The 5,775-nt window shown below is 32.3% G+C and overlaps 1 pseudogene; it reads left to right on the plus strand.

Annotated features, from left to right (window-relative positions):
• LOC107670056 (long-chain-fatty-acid--CoA ligase 3-like) overlaps window positions 1-5,775 on the plus strand; it is a 30,051-nt pseudogene that overhangs the window by 18,637 nt on the left and 5,639 nt on the right.

The following is a 5,775-nucleotide window of genomic DNA, read 5'->3' on the forward strand; positions in this document are numbered from 1 at the left end:
AGAATTGATATTGGTTCATAAAAATGAGAATCTATTAAAATCGAGAAATCTATTTTTTTTTTTACCCAGCCCTAGCATATTTCGTTGTATTTAGTTGCCTCTGCTGTCACTGTGTGGTGTGCTGTTGAACATGAAAAGTGACACACTGTCTCTCTGTTCATCTGTTCTCTTCATAAATAAATATATGCACAAGCCTATATGCTCATAGGTTCATTATTAAAAATGAAAATGCAAACAAAAATACAAGCAATTAAATGTTATTATAATTAAAATATGAAAATTAAAATGACGGGTAATAATATAATGTTTTTTTCATTTGAGTTTTTTGTTTGAGTCTCGTGCTCATCAAGGCTGTATCTATGTGATCAAAAATACAGAAAAAACTAATATTTTCAATTTCTAATATTGGTTTTCTGTTTTAATATACTTTAAAGTATAATTTATTTCTGTGATCAAAGCTGAATTTTCAGCATCATTACTCGTCTTCAGTGTCGCATGATCCTTCAGAAATCATTTCTGATTATTATCAATCTTGAAAACAGTTGTGCTGCACAATATTTATATATATATATATATATTTGTTATATACTGTATATACTAATAACAATAAATATTTCAATTAAAAATTTTATCTTTTATACTAAATATTTTTCTTTTTTTATTTAAATATTTTAATAAATAATAAAATATTATGCCTAAACCACTAAAACATAAACATAAAACACAGCTATTAAAACAATTAAAGTAATAATATAAAATAATTTTGGTATAATAATTTTAGTTACAAATTTCTTAATTTTATATTGTATACATTATCAAATATATAATCAGTCTCTCTCTTTCTCTCTCTATATAAATACATTTTAATTTTTTTGATATTTTAAGGAATAATAAAATAATTTCAGCCTTTTAATGAGACATGAGACTTTGTGATGATGTTTAATACATTGTGTTACTTTGTAATTATTTGTGAAATTTAGCAATTATTTAAAAAATAGTTTCTACAACATTTTGTTTTCAGTATGATGTCACAATAAGGCACTGCTCTGTAATTACAACCTGATCAACACAGTGATGTCACAATCAAGCATTGAATATCAAATATTGTCAGTGGAAAATGCTGAAACAACAGCAGTACGTAATGGAAAAAATGTGCAGTGCTGTGGGAGTTTCTTATTTTTTGCAACTGTGTTGAGATGAATTAAAACTTTTCTTTTCATTATTTTTACTTTATAGTCCACCAAGATAAAGAAGGGAAGCAAAGGAGACATTAGCGTCCTGCGGCCCACTTTAATGGCAGCAGTACCAGTAAGGCTGAATCTCTCTCTCTGTTTCTCTCTGGGCTTTTGGGGTTGAATGTCAGCGAATGTGATTGTCTGGAATGATTTACAGCTGTAAACAGAACGTGAGAAAGCCCGGTGTGGATATCCTTCTGACACACACACGAGTAGTGACTCACACACTGTAGATACACAATTAATAATGTTTAATTTCTAGATTTTCTTTGCCGGAGGACACTGTAAATGCACACACACACTCACACACACACACACACACACACACACACACACACGCACACATTGTAATGGTTCCATAAAACTTCCATAAACAGCGGCTGAGAGCAGTGGGAGAACATCCGAATCATAAGGGAGCTTTGGAAAAAAAACTCAGAAAGTGCTTCTCCACCCTCCCGTGATGTGATTAAATGTGAAGTGGAAAAATGTCAGCAGTAACTCAATTAGAATCAAATCTATAATCCACTTCCCTTGCAAAACAATACTGTGGTGATACCAGATGGTAATGCAGTGGTGCTTTATGTGCCGTTGTGCTGAACGATTACCATATTCATGGTGCTTCAAGGTTTTTCAGAGACTTTATTTGTGTTTTCTTTTTTCTCTCTCTGGGAGAAGAGGACATTGCTCTGTGCCCACGTGAAGTCAAGGGGTCGTTTTTGTGATGTAATTTCCTGTTTGCCTCATGCATGTCGATTATATGTCAGTGACTTTGATTTGGTGGATATATATATATATATATAAAATACATTTAGATATTATTAAAAATTGTCTAAAATGTAATTAATTATTACAATTTAATTAAACCATTAAAATGGAATCCAGAAAAATTTAAAACAGAAAAACACAATTTAGTAAAAATAAAACAGAATTTAAGAAAAAAATAAAACACATTTCACAGGGCCTTAATATTGTGATTTTAGTTCAACTTTGAGGGAATTTGGAGGGGAAATAAATCATATATAAAAAATTAAATATATAAAAGTAATCCCACATTTAATATAAATGTTTTTTGTATTTTTATTTAAATATTTTAAGAAAATTTTTTTATAAATATTATGCCAGACTATAAAAACAATTAAAATAATAATTATAAATATAAAAGTGTGTGTGTGTTTTTAAGAATGTTTTTTAATTCACGGTTTTCATTTTTTTTTTTTTTTTTTTAGAAATAAAATGTTACGCCACACTACATAACACTGTCAGCGTTTTAATGAGACTTGTTTCTCCACGATGTCAGGAAACTAGCAATTTCAATTCAGAAATTTAAACCTGGTTGTCAGTCCAGGTTAAATCCAGTCGTTGTATGTATGAAATGCATTTTTAGTGTTTTGAAAAGAAATTCATTTGTCTGGAAACAAAAAGTTCATGCCATGTCAAAGCGACCAAAAAAACCCCACTCATGCCTCAGTGATGTCATCAGGTATGTCTGGGGCTTTTATATGAACATCATTTCTCTCTGTCTCTGTTTGTAGGAGATAATGGATCGGATCTACAAGAATGTGATGCTGAAAGTGGAAGAAATTAGTGTTTTTCAGAGGACTCTTTTTCTGTTGGCCTACAACTATAAGATGGAGCAGCTTGCGATGGGATACAGCACACCGCTGTGTGACAAGTGCGTCACACACACACACGTGAATACACACATACACACTCCATCCCCAGTGTTAGAGAAGCTTCTTTTGCCAATTACAAGCTGCTCATAAGTTAAGTACAGTAAAGCTATTGTTTCAAACTTGGAACACATGGATTTAGATTTATATAAGCCTAATATAATGAAAAACATGTACCTTGTATAATTGAATCAGCGATAATCAGCAGTATGTAGCTAAATATTTATTTCACTATTCTTGGAGTCAAATATTTGAACTGGTTCATTGAAATATCCAAAAAACAACCTGCCAAAATCAATTAGTGTTCTCAATGCTACTCGAAAGAAAGAAGACATTCTAGGAACAGGTCATTTGATTATTATTGAATTATCATTGAATAGCATTGCTAATTTTAGTAACTCCTCAACACTGGTTCTCACAGTCCCAACTCTTCATTCTCCTTCTCTCTCCAGACTGGTCTTCCGGAAGGTTCAGGCGTTGTTAGGTGGCCGTTTGCGGGTGTTACTGTCAGGCGGAGCACCTCTGTCTGCCGCGACCCAGCGGTTCATGAACATCTGCTTCTGCTGTCCTGTAGGACAAGGCTACGGCCTCACGGAGACCTGCGGCGCTGGGACCATCAGCCAGCGTGAGATTCACACTCTCATTTAGCATTTCAAACATTATGCACTTTTTCATAATCTAAACTAGCATCCAAAAGTTTGGGGTCAGTAAGCAGAAATTAATATTTTTGTTCATCAAGGATGCATTAAACTGATCAAAAGTGACAGTGAAGACATTTATAATCTTACAAAAGATTTCTTTTGAATTTTCTATTCATCAAAGAGTCTTTCACAAAAATATGAAGCAGCACAACTGTTTTTAACATTGATAATAATCACAGATGTTTCTTGAGCAGCAAATCAGCAAGGCTTGAGTGATGATGCTGCTGAAAATTTAGATTTGCATCACATGAATAAATTACATTTGACAATATATTCTCATAGAAAACAGTAAAAGATTATTACAATTTAAATAACTGTTTTTATTCAAATAAATTCAGTCTGCTTGGTGAGCAGAAGAGGCTTCTTTACAAAACTTTTGAACAGTAGTGTATCCAAATGGTAATTCTTTGATATAGGCAGATATCTTTTTTAAACAATGGGAAAGTAGTTTATTTTGTTGTTTTGTGTTGCTTCATAAAAGTTTGTTGCAAAAATTGTGTTTTTGGTGCATTTTCACTCTATGAACAGTTTGTAAATAGAGCAGGTGTTAAAAGCACACAATCATGGATATTAAAATGCGTACACGTGAAAAATACACTCCCATACACCATCGCTCATATAAAGCTCACATTTTACAACGCAAGCGAGCAAAACTATATTGTTCTGTTCTAATCAATAAAACTGGGTGGAAAATGATCATGCAAACTAAATTAGTTTTTTGGTGCAAAGAAAAACCTGTGGACCTGAGAGTCCAAACAAATCATGACCACTTTAATATGCAAACAGTTTATACATATTTAAAATAACTGTTAATGAGAAAATTATATTAACAAATGTCCAGGCAAATGAAACTAGGTCACTAACTCAATGTCTTGATCCTCAGTAGCCACAGAAGAAACACTAACATGAACATTTCTGGAGGACAGCTGCCTTGTAAAATGATTGAGGTTTGTGTTCTCAGAGGAATCAGTGGTGGAACAGTGCGAACAGATGGTGACTCCTGAAATATTACTTTTTTTTAAAAGAAGAAATAAAAAATGTTCTGCTATGGAAATAATTACATAACTGTGCCCTTACAGCCAATAGATATACTTATTGTCTCTGTCTCTGTGTGTGTGTGTGTGTGTGTGTGTGTGTGTGTGTGCGTGTGCGTGTGTGTATGTGTGCGTGTGCGTGTGTGTGCGCGTGTGTGTGTGTGTAGTTTGGGATTACAGTACAGGACGAGTTGGCGCTCCGCTGGTTTGCTGTGAAATTCAGCTGAAGGACTGGATAGAGGGTGAGTGTGATACACACACATATATCTGCTCTTATAAAAACACTGTCATGGACGTTTACCTATTCATCAGGCGATATGTCTGGAGGTTTGCTACGCAGAGAGAAAGATCAGCAAAACAAAAGAGAAGGAAGTGGAAAAAAGCATTAAAGGTCGTTTGCGACCTTTTAAGGAAGACACTTTGAGCGGCTATTTCTGGAGTAACTAAATGTCTATTTGAAAAAGCATTAAATTATTATCCACAGCTCTCATTACAAAGAAAAGTCCCAAACATTATATAATCGTATTATTATAAAACCATTAGAATAAGAGGCCATGTGTCACGTAATCTCCAAAGCATCACTGTAAGCAAGTGGAGACTATCTATCTATATATATATATATATATATATATATATACAGTGGGTACGGAAAGTATTCAGACCAACTAATATTTGCCAGCTACTAACTGTTAGCTAAGATATCCATTAGCAGAACTGCCCTTGTGAAAAAGAAGTAAACTTTAAAAAAAAAACTTATTACAGAAATAATATACTTAAAAGGAATATATTTATACTTACTGAATCTTACTGTTTTCAGAATCTAAATGAACGTATCGTATTATAAAAAATATATTATAGTTGAAATGTATACGTGATGCAATTAGCTATAAAATATATTGTTAAGGTGTACTGCTGGATGCACTGGCAAACATTTATGGTATACTAAAATCTAAAGTATTATATATTGAATTATATATTATATGTTATTATCTTTTTATATATTGAATTATTATATGTTAATTGTATTGTATGTGTTATTAAATATTCAATTATATAGTGAAACTTGTATGTCATGTATTTAAATATATTTATAATGAAACATCTGTAATGATTAGGTTGCAATTTAATACATTTA

Source organism: Sinocyclocheilus anshuiensis, unplaced genomic scaffold (genome assembly GCF_001515605.1).
Source record: "Sinocyclocheilus anshuiensis isolate Anshui unplaced genomic scaffold, SAMN03320099.WGS_v1.1 scaffold48, whole genome shotgun sequence".
In the NCBI taxonomy this organism is placed as follows: Eukaryota; Metazoa; Chordata; class Actinopteri; order Cypriniformes; family Cyprinidae; genus Sinocyclocheilus; species Sinocyclocheilus anshuiensis.